Below are 12396 nucleotides of genomic sequence, written 5' to 3'. Positions count from 1 at the left end.
AACGAGTATCCAAAATTGCAGCACATGACAAGATCATTTCTCTTGCATTTGCTTAACCATTGGAGTTAAAAAAGAATGAGGACATTTAACTGTATCAAGCAAGACCTTATGAACCTTCCAAACCCCTCTAAAATAAATATTAGCCATTGGATAATTAGAACTGGAGAAAACACAAGTAACATCATAAAATACTTTCAAAAATTTGCAAAGAATAGCAACATTTCTCCACTCCTCATTAGAAAGTGCAAATATTTGATAATCTTTATCTCATTGGCCCCAATAATCTAGCACACCTTTATAGTAAATAAAAGATTCAAGCATGAAATAAGTAGAATCCCATCTCACACACACATCTTGACGCAACTTTTTGGTCACATTTGAATGAAAACTTTTTTCTGATAATTCTCTTCCACTGCTACATCATTAAGAAATACCAAGCTAACACGGTAAATTTTATCATTTTATTTTAACATATATACATAAAAATCAATTCAAATTATACTATATATGGAATAAAATAAAACAAATATGAAATAAAAAGTATTTTGAGTTTTAAATTAATTTGATTTGAGATTTATTTTATTCCATAAATAATATAATTTAAATTGATTTTATGCCATATATGGAATAAAATTAATTATATAATTTATGTAATAAAATAAAACATAAATAATAAAATGCGGTTAATAAATAAGCTATACAACATAGAGAAAAGTCTTATAATATGGGAGCATAATTAAACACAAGTTAAGGGAAGGAAAAGAAAATTCTGAACCTTGAAGCTGCTTTGGCCCATTTAATCGAGTCTCGACAAGGTGAACTTATTGGAAGAACAGTTGACCGCAACTAAATTTTTCTTGAGTATTTTTTTTTGAAAGAAAAGGCTCGTAAAAGGTAAAAATGCATTAATCAAATAATATCATTCAATACCAATTGGTGGATGAAATCCGGATAATTTAACCCGAAATCTAAATCATCATTCTCACCGATCAATCAATGTGCCAAGCAATGGGTGACACAATTGGTTGATCGATGAGTAAAACTAAAGCAAATACAATTTAAAAACTCATTCAAATCCAATGCCTCCTCAACAATACGGCCATAGAAGGACAAGTCCAACGTTTGACTCTTAAATTTATTAATAATAAAAGTAGAATTAGACTCTAAAAGAATATTAAGGTAACCTAACTCTTAGCCTCCATAATAGCACAAATTATGGAAAGAGCCTCGACGAATGGGACATCAAACGCTCTTCGATCTTGCAAGCAAGTATTGAAAGCACCATATCTTTATGGTCTCAAAAAAATTGCACGAAAAGTATCACTCTTAGAATCCTTGTTTCATGTGGCATTAACATTGACTTTTATAACCTCTAGATTCGGTGGGTTCCTGGAACGATGGAAATGTGTAAGTGTACACAATCGCAACAAGTAATAAAGTGACAAGTAAATGTCGAGTTATGGTACCTACAGGGACTGTAAAAAGAATTATTTATTAATGCTAATTAAAACACTTTGGTGAAAAAAAAATTTTGTTTGAAAGATTTTAAACTAAGTAAACTAAAGAAATAAATCTCACATGCACAATTTCAAAATATGATTTAATCAAGATGACATAATTGTGTTGATTTATTTACATTTCTTTAACTTAGAATTATTAAACTCATGTCTATGTTGTTACGAATAAATTCACGGCAACTCGATAATTTGATAACTTATGGACATATTCACCTACACAAATCCATTCATCTCTTAACATATCCCTATGTTAATTCAAACGATTAAATAGATTTTAATAAGAAAACATGTTATGGCACATACATACTCATTAAATTGAACTAATCTCTTGCATATCCCTATGTCAATTCAAACGATTAATAAAATTTAAAGAGCATATAAAAGACTACATTAGGTAACAAGGTCTTCTTACTTTGAAACAGTTTAATCACAATAATCTTGCAAGTTATCCAAGACAAGTGTATCGCCAAATACATTGCTAATTTAATCTTCAGCTACCTTAGAAGAATAAACATGCACTGATTAAGTATTGTGTCCATTAATTACAATTTCAATCCGTTTCAATAATTAATTCGTTAGCTACCTCACAATTGTAATGCAAGAATAACTTAGGCATGATTTTACTTAATCAAGCATTTTATCGAGGCCTATAATAGCATAAACACAATTTTAATAATTTAAGCAGATGAAATGCAATCAAACCAACATGAATTAAATTCAAGCTAAGCTGATTAAATTAACCATTCCAAAAACATAAATATTCATAGATATGTTATCATAACAACAACAAAAATTAAAGAGATAGGGAACAAGAATCAAATCTGGTGTTTTTCTGTGGCTTGACTAGGTTGCCCCGTTCTTCATTCTTTGTTGTCCTCATCGATCAAGGCTTCTTTGAACACTCAATTGATGCTCCAAAATGGATGAATAATAACCCTTTTCCAAGGGGAGAAACTGGCACAAGAGCAAAGGACTTGAAATGGGAAAATGAGAGGAGAAAGTGAGAGAGGAGAGAAGAGATGTGAATGAATTGAGATGTGCTTTGAATTATCAACCAAGGGGGGTTTTATAGCTAAATGTGGCAGCTAAAATTTGCTAAAAATAGCATCCAAAAACCCACCCCTTGGCCGGCCATCTATGTGGCAAAGTTGATGGCTACGACTTTGCTAAATATGGCTTGGGGCAAATCCAGAAAGCCACCAATTGTGGAGGGGCTTGAATGCAACTTTGACAAGTCTTCAAGGGCTTCTTTGCAAGCTTAATTAATCATCTAATAAGCTGATTTGGGTCAACATATGGACGGTTTTGGGCTGCCCAATCCTTGGCCAGTTCAGTTCAATCGGTTCGGTTCAACTGGACCACTTTTTCCATAATTAATTAATAATAATTTATTTAGCCAAAATTAAATTGGGTATAAATTAAAATTAATTATATTATGAATTAATACCCATAATTAGACTGTCTTAGGCTGAAAATTAATACGCCTCGATACTTCACACTGCTTCTCGGTTTTGTGCTTCTAGCAGGGTCTGTCGAGCCATTTTTCGCCCTTTGTGCAAATCTGTCAAAAATAACTACAATTCATTAAAAATAATTATAAAATTAACTAAATTAATTATTTTTTGACAAGAATTTAACCGAATTCGCATGAATTTAAGTTAAGTAGGGTATGAAAAAGTGTGTAAATTTTTGTGTTTCCACACCCCCAAACTTAATTCATTGCTCGTCCTTAGTAATGCACAAATTTTGAAAAGAATTTCTCGGAAACACCTTTGAAACATTCCTTCAAAACAACATTTTTCTCAAAATTATGAATTTAATAAACTTATACTCAAAGACAAGAAATTTGATAGTTATGCCACTTAAGTATACATATCGTTCAAATAAATCTCAACAACTATTATGATAGAAAAAATTAGACTAAATGCTTCCTAATAAAGTCATGTTAAACCTTACCAATGTAATTTTATTCCCTTTATTCAAGATTAAGCTGCAATCATTAAGTTTAACTTATGTCTTCATATGTTGTACGTAGCAATTTCTCTCCACTAATGTAGGTAGCATTGCAACTTTTGAATCAATAGGTCTTTAACAAGGTTGTAACGTGGCTGGGCTTAAGGGTAGGTAAAAGATAGATAGATTTAGGCTTTTAAACCCTAGACTTAGCTTGCATCGGACCTTCAAAATAATTACCTTCAATACATCAATTTTCCTCGCTTTGACATGATCTTTTGTACATCTTATTTTAAGAACTCATGCTCTCTTTTTTTTTATAATTCGAGCATTTTGCTTAATGTACTAAAATTTTAGAGCATTCGATACTTCTTTTCAACTCCCCCAAACTTATTTTTAAAGAATACTTCGAATAGTACTGAGATTAGTGTTTGGGATAATTTAAGATAGGTAAGAGAGAAGTGATGCCTAAATTTGCAAGAGTTCAAATAAAATTAGGCCATATAGTTTTAAAGTTGGGTTTCAAAGGATAAAAATTTCATCATGGTTGGCTTGAAAGGCTCAAATGGTCCAAACAAAAGTTGCCTAAATCATTTTCAATGTTCCATGCTTTCTAGGATTTTGCCTCGAGAAACTACTAAAGACTTAAACTTTTATGCACGCCTAACTTTCGTAAGGAACTAAAAATTTATGGTACGATTTCCATGCTTTAATAAAAATACATTCATATCATTACTAGGCTAACTTAATAATTTATTGAAATAATAGAACTTTTTTATACTGAAGTTTAGCATACTTAACAAAATTTCAAATTATTGAACAAAATATATCCTAATCATAATTAAAAGAAAATTTTATTCTGAATGGAAATAATTCAAATTCAATTTTTTGGTCCCCTCTACTTAAGACGAACAATGTCCTCATTGTGTAAAGTGAATAGATATGATACACCAGGTAGGATTCTAAAAAAGAGGAGGTGAGTCAAATTGACTGCTTAAGCTCCAAGCTCTCTCTAGATCTAATCCTAGACATGTATATACCTATTGCCACACTTTATACTTTGCGACTTGTTTAAATTTTATTTATGATTTTCTGCTCTTATTATGTGATTAAACCTAATCCTAAAATGACCTAAGAATAGAAATAAAATAAGGTCAAGATCCCCCATTTTATTTATTTACAGATGCTTCCGAATTTGACTCATCTTTTGCTCCATCATTATTGCTTTTGCATGAATCGCTTCGCTCCTTCTTCGATAATGGACTCCATCATTCAAATATAAAATCTGGAAATTCAGGGACAAAAATAAATGGGTCATTGTAAATTTTCTTAAGAGCACTTCTCATCAAGTCATCCCTTATTTTTGAGTATCTTCAGTAAGCTTGTTGCTGCCATTGCATATGCTGCATTATGTCCATCAACTTTGACAGCTCATCTCGAAGATCTGGACTAGGTGGTTGAGCTGCGAATATTGAAGTTTCGTCATCAGGTTCAACTTCTGGTTCCAGTGGTTCCACCTTATCAGGGACTTTAGCTGATTGCATTGGTTCAATCTCTGTGGAATCTTCTTCCTCTTTTTCAAGATCCTCACTTTCTTCAATTCGCTGCTGTAGAACAGAATCTCCAACTATTCGATAGAGGTCCCAATCTATGATTGTGCCCTGTCTATAACCTGTCTTCTTTACGTTTGCAAGAATTTTAGCTTTCAAGCACAAAATTGTTATCGTAAAGGGAAAGTAGGCTGGGCCAGAACATCTAACGACACAATTCCGCATCTTTCTCAGGATGATTTTTCCATATCAATGGTCTTTCCAGTTAAGATCGAGTATAATAAGACCATTCACTCTAATGAAATTGTAGTCCCATGTGAGCTAGGCATAAGGCTGAAACGGATGAAATAGAACCATACCTTTGCGAGTGATGTCATATATTCTCTTCGACAAGTGTGGATTCCTTGCTTTGACACAATCCACTTAGAACCTGGAACTCTAAGTTCCTCAAGAATTTCTTGCAAATTTTCAGGCTTTATATTGCTCATCAAGTAAGAATAATCATCATTTTCGAAATCAGGCAATTCAAAGAACTCATTAATAGCATTTGAAGTTACTCGTACCATGATTCCATGAACTGTAACTTCTGTCAACTCGCTAGAGGTTAAATTTGCATAGAATTCGCGAACTAATTCCTCATCCACACTAGGTCTCTTCTCACAAAACAACTCCCAATTGAGGGTTTTGGTAACTTGACGAATATGTGCCATAAAATCTTCGTAGTTGCTCTTTTTCAATATAAAGCCTTTCTCTAGATGCATCTGTTGATTTTTGAAGATACTCTCATATCTTGCTTTGGCTTTTTCACAATGGAACTTGTTTTGTGTTTTATCAATTTATGCACAGGCACGAGTTTTCTTACGAGGCATGATTAACTGAACATAATATGGGAAAATTTATTTTCTCAAAATTTTAATTAAATAAAATTCCAAAAAAATTGAATAATTAAATAATTAAATTAAATTAAATTAAGGAGAAAAAATTTGTCTACCACCCTTTCTATAAAAATTAAGAACTCCTAAAAATAATTAATGAACAAAAGAGGTCAATTTAGGGTAGGTTGGAGGGTTTCGGCTAAGTGGCTTGGTGTAGGTGTGTTGTGCAGATGGGCGTGCGGCGATGAGGCTTGACGTGGGCAGTTATGCGGGCTGTAGGCTGCAACACTAAGTAGGCAACAGCTTGGGCGCGCGCGAGTTGGGGCTGGAGAGAGCGCAAGGTGCGCGGATCCTTATGATCAGGCCTATCGAGTGGCGCCAAGGAGCATTCTTTGGCGCCTGAGAAAGCAGTGTAAAAGGGGTGAGTGGCAGCCCTCTTGGTTGGGTGTTGTTGTGGCTAGGGGCTTGCGACATTTAGGGGGTTTGGTGCTTTGGGATTCTGAGTGATGAATGATGAAAAAGGTGGCATTTATAATGAAGGGAATAGGACTTAAAGTAGAATTCTTAGAACACTTAAATTATTCTAAGTTCTAATCCTAAATAAAGTTAACAACAATTAATAATTAATAAAATACATATTAAATTATTAATGCTATTAATTTATTTAAATATAAAATAAACTAATCCTAATTCTATTGTAAATTGATAAAAATTAATATATGAATTATAATAGATATAATTATATATTAAAGATTATCATCTTATTATTAAAAAAATTATCAAATAAAATATGATTAAATTAAAACTAATCTTAATTCTATATAAAGTTGATAATAATTAATATATATATTATCTTGGATATAATTATATATTAATAATTATCATCTTTTATTAAACCAAAAATATTTATTCTAGAAGCCTTCGAAAATATTTACAAAAGAGAATTTAATTTTTATTATTTACAAAAGAGCAACCAAATTTTAAAATACTTCAATTAAGTCCCTAGACTTAATAAAAATTTGAAATTGAGTTGTAATCTAAAACTTGGATCAAAATTGACTCTTTTACTTGAAAAACCAAAAATTAATTTTATTTAGGGAATAATTTCTCAAAAAATTATGTTAAAATCAATTCGCAGGAAAGATTGAAGGGGTCACACGCGGTCTCGCTTAAGCTCCAATCTCCTAGACAGAATTTATTTAAACATACTAATCTCGAAAATATACCCTAAATCATTTATTAAAAAGAAAAATAAGAAAATTCAAACATCTGATAAAATGAACGAAATTTGATTCCGTTCAGTGTTATCTCCCTAGTAATGTTTCAAACGATGAGCATTAACTTGAAAATTACCTCCCTTACCTTGGAGTTCAACAAATCCATATGGATGGACGCAATGAATCATAAATAGACTGGACCAACGTGATTTTAGTTTACCTGGAAAGAACCTTAATCTGGAATTAAATAACAAGACTTGCTGACCTGCTTTAAATTCTCGAACTCGAATGTGCTTATCATGCCATTTCTTAAGTCTCTCATTGAGTAATTTGGCATTTTCGTACGAGAACATTCGAAATTCCTCTAGCTCATTGAGTTGGAGCATCTATTTATCTTTAGCAAGCTTACGATCCAAATTGAGTTGTCGAAGGGCCCAGTAAGCCTTGTGCTTTAACTCCAAAGGCAGATGACAGGCTTTCCTAAAGACCAACTTGTAGGGTGACATCCCTAAAGTTGTCTCCTATGCTATTCTGTAAGCCCATAAAGCACCATCTAAACTTTTGGACCAATCTCGTCGGTTCAGGCAAACTATCTTCTCAAGTATGCCTTTGATCTCCTTGTTTTCCAGTTCATCTTGTTCATTCGTCTGTAGATGGTAAGCTGTAGCGACTTTGTGTTTCACCCCATGTTTATCTAATAACCATTTCAACCACTTGTTCAAAAAATGGGACCCTTCATCGCTGATATAGCTTTTGGGGTTCCAAACCTTGTGAACACATGTTTCTACAAAAACTTAATTACAACCTTAGCATCATTTGTCGGATAAGTTTCAGCCTCGACCCACTTAGACACATAGTCTACTGCTACTAATATGTACTTGTGGCCAAAAGACGGCAGAAAAGGGCCAAGAAAGTCAATACCCCATACATCAAATAATTCTACCTCAATGATATTTGTTCGAGGCATCTCATTTCTGTTGGTGACATGTCCAACCCTTTGACATCGATCACAACTCTTTACGTAAGCATATGCGTCCTTGAACAGTGTTGGCCAAAAGAATCCAACTTGCAATACTTTGGCCGCAGTACAAGTACCTTCGAAGTGTCCCCCACTTGGAGCTGAATGACAATGGTATATAATCTTTTGTACTTCATCTTCTTCCACACATCTCTTGATCATTTGATCTGAACACTTTTTAAACAACTATGGTTCTTCCCAGAAATAGTACTTTACATCGTGAAGAAACTTTTTCCTTTAATGATATGTCTTATGAATCGGCATCAAACCACAAGCTAAATAGTTACCAATATCAGCAAACCAAGGGGTATTATGGACATGATTTACCTTCAAATGTGTTCATCCGAAACATCTCTCGAATTGGTATAAGAGGAGAGTTCCCTTCTTGCGACTCCAATCTGGACAAGTGATTTACTACTTGGTTTTTCACTCATTTTCGATCTTGAATTTCTAGATCAAACTCTTAAAGTAGAAGTACCCAATGATCAACCTCGGCTTAGCATCTTTCTTAGAAAGTAAGTACTTAATTGCCGAGTGATTCGTATAGGCAGTCACTTTGGTACCTACAAGATAAGATCGAAACTTGTCAAAAGCAAACACAATAGCAAGTAACTCTTTTTCTGTTACCGTATAATTTAGTTGAGCTCCTGTCAGAGTTCGACTTGCGTAGTAGATTGGATGAAAAACTTTGTTCCTTCACTGGCCCATGATAGCTCCTATCGCGAAGTCACTTGCATCACACATCAATTCGAATGTCAAATCCCAGTCTGGTGTGATGATTATGGGTGCCGTAACTAACCGACTCTTCAAATCTTTGAAAGCCTTTAAGCATTCCTCATCAAACTTGAATGTCGAGTCCTTCTCCAATAATTTGCATAAGGGTTTAGCAATTTTGGAGAAGTCCTTGATGAATCTTTGATAGAAACCGGCGTAGCCCACAAAGCTCCTAACACCCTTTACAGATGTTGGAGGTGGGAGTTTCTCTATAACATCTACCTTTGCTTTATCAACCTCTATTCCATGTCTTGTTATCCGATGCCCTAGAACAATACCTTCTCGTACCAAGAAATGACACTTTTCCCTGTTGAGTACTAGGTTTGTTTTTTCGCATCACCTTAGTACCTTTGCTAGATTGGATAAGCAATCATCATAAGTATCTCCAAATATTGAAAATTCATCCATAAAAACTTCCAAATACTTCTCAACCATGCCAGTAAAAATAGACATCATACATCTTTGAAATGTAGCAGGTGCATTACATAAACCAAATGGCATGCGTCTAAATGCAAATCTACCGTACGAGCAGGTGAATGTTGTCTTGTGTTGATCTTCTGGTGCTACTATAATCTGATTATACCCTGCGTATCCATCAAGAAAATAGTAGTAGTCTTGCCCCACGAGTCTATCCAGCATCTGGTCCAAAAATGACAAAGGAAAGTGATCTTTCCTAGTCGTCTTGTTCAGCTTCTGGTGACCGATGCAAATTCTCCATCCTGTAACCATTCTAGTCGGTATCAACTTGTTATTCTTATTTTCAATGCCTGTGATACCTCCTTTCTTTGGCACACACTGGACCGGACTTACCCATGAACCGTCTGAGATGGGGTAAATTATACCCGCATCTAACTACTTAATAATTTCTTTCTTTTCTACGTCCTTCATGATGGGTTCAGTCTTCGTTGTCCATCAATCGTCCCTTTTTCACCATCTTCAAGGATAATCTTGTGTATGCATACAGATGGACTAATAATGCGAATATCGGCTTTGGTCCATCCGATAGCCTTCTTGAATTGTTTTAACACCAGGATGAGTTTCTCTTCTTACTTACTAGTTAATTCTGTTGAAACAATCATAGGTAGAGTAGAAACGTTACCTAAATAAACATATTTTAGATGTGAAGGTAGTACTTTGAGTTCTAATTTAGGTGGCTCCTCGATTGACGCTTTTGGTTGGGTATAATCCCTTTTCTCTGGTTCTAAAGATTCAAAACGGGACTGCAGATTAAATCCCTTTTGATTAACTTCTAACAACGCTAAGTATTCATCTTCCTCTTCATCATTCGAAGGATATTATGTCAAAATTTGTTCCAACGGATCCTCAACATAGATGAGCTCCTTCTCCACTATTAAATCCTCTAAATCAGACATTGCAGAACAATCATCAATTGTGTCAGGAAATCACATAGGCTTAAAAACGTTAATGTTACCTGATCATCCTGAACACGCATAGTAAGCTCACCCTTCTGCATATCAATAAGGTCCTTCCAGTTGCTAAGAACGGTCTTCCTAAGATAATTGGTACTTTTTTGTCTGCTTCAAAGTCTAGAATAACAAAATCAGCAGGGAAGATAAATTTATCTACACGTACCAATACATCCTCGATTTTTCCTTCTGGATGTGCTAAAGATTGATCTGCTAATTGAAGTGTAACCGTAGTTGGTCTAACTTCACCCATCCCCAACTTCCTAAATATTGACATATGCATCAAGTTAATACTCGCACCTAAGTCACATAATGCCTTACCACAATATATTGCTCCAATGTTGCAAGGGATGGTAAAACATCCAGGATCCTTCAACTTTAGGGGTAGTTATCTTGAAGATATGCACTGCATTCCTTCATCAGAGCTATCGTCTCAAATTCTCCAAGCCTTCGTTTTTTTGGACAGGATATCCTTCATTAATTTGACATAGTTCAGCATCTGCTCAAGTGCTTCAACCAACGGGATGTTGATATGAAGTTGCTTGAGTATGTCTAGGAACTTCCTGAATTGAATCTCCAACTTCTACTTTTGAAGTCTTTAAGGGTAGGGTGGTGGTGGTTTCTTTATTGGAACTGGTTGATTGGTCTTTTGTGGTAATTCTGCATCTGACAGAGTTGTTAGTTGATCAGAATTAGTTGGTTCTGAAATTACCTTGTCGGTTTTGTAGATTTTGGTTCTTGTGAAAATGGAATTTCAACACTCGGTTGAACTTCCTCTGAATCTTGAGCATTAGCTTGCTCCTTTTTAGCTTCGATGGTGTTGAGCTCTACTGTCTTTCTACTCCTCAATGTCAATGCTTTGCAATGCTCCTTCCCCGAATTCCTTGGATTCTCTGTATCACTAGGTAAAGCACCTGGTGGTCGGTTCCTGAGTTCAATAGCAAGCTGGCTGACTTGATTCTCCAAATTCCTTAGAGTGGCATCATTTTTCGCCATGTATGCCTTTAATAAATTCTCTAAGCTATTGGATGATTCAGCCTGAGCTGGCTTTTGAACTTGTTGGGGAAAACTAGGCAACTGGGCTGGTCTAGGTTGGGCGTAAGTGTTACTGGTTCCAGCCCCTTTGGTTACTCTAGGAAAAATTGGGGTGATTTGTCCATGATGGGTTATAGAAATTGGATCGCAGTCCTTGCCTTCCTTGATTTTGGTTCTGGTTATCTATGCAATACATGGATTCTGGGTTTGATGGACATTCTCCAAACAAATGACCTTCCCCACAATAGACACAGGCTATATTTTCAAATTGGTTAGGTGGCTGTGCTGCAAAACTATTAGACCCATTAGTAGTAAGGTTTTTTAACATTCAGGATATTGATGATACTTGAGATGCGAATGAAGTAAGAGCGTCTACTTCATGTATTCCAGCAACTCATCTTCCTGACGTTGCTCGATTGGTCGACCATTGGTAACTGTTGATGGCAATCCTCTCAATAATTTCATAAGCCTAGTTATAAGACTTAGAAAGGAGAGCACCGTTAGTAGAAGCGTCCACTACCATCCTCGTGTGAGCATTGAGACCATTATAAAATGTCTCAAGTTGGATGCAATGTGGGATTCAGTGATAAGGGCACTTTCGTAATAACTGTTTTTATCTTTCCCATGCCTGATACAAGGACTCATCATCTATTTGTTGGAATGCAGTGATCTCGTTCCTCAACTTAGCATTCTTGCTAGGTCGGAAATACTTCATAAGGAATCTTTCCATTAACTCTTACCATGTGGAAATTGAGTTCGGTAGCAATAAGTTCAACAAGGCTTTAACTCTGTCCCTCAGTGAATATGGGAACAGCTTCAATAGTAATGCATCTTCGTGTACTCCGACTAAATTGAAAGAATCGCTCACCTCTATAAATAGTCTTAAGTGTAGGTGAGGATATTTGGTAGGCATTCCACTGAATTGACCTACTGTCTAAAGCATCTGGAACATGACTGGTTTTAGCTCGAATTATTGTACCTTAATTTCGAGTCTCCTAATACCCGAATTAAGATCATTAAATACTAGCAC

At 35.0% G+C, this 12396-nt stretch overlaps 1 non-coding gene across 1 annotated transcript; it reads left to right on the top strand.

The window, feature by feature from the left end:
* Nucleotides 1-11944: 11944 nt before the first annotated feature.
* Nucleotides 11945-12051, top strand: LOC128290888 (small nucleolar RNA R71). Its single transcript, XR_008280666.1, has one exon. It is a non-coding gene; the product is annotated as a small nucleolar RNA R71 (small nucleolar RNA).
* Nucleotides 12052-12396: the final 345 nt, after the last annotated feature.

The sequence above is a fragment of the Gossypium arboreum genome, chromosome 3 (assembly GCF_025698485.1).
Source record: "Gossypium arboreum isolate Shixiya-1 chromosome 3, ASM2569848v2, whole genome shotgun sequence".
NCBI classification, from domain to species: domain Eukaryota; kingdom Viridiplantae; phylum Streptophyta; class Magnoliopsida; order Malvales; family Malvaceae; genus Gossypium; species Gossypium arboreum.
Note: the sequence above shows the minus strand (reverse complement) of the source record. Positions and strands in the feature narration are given on the sequence as shown.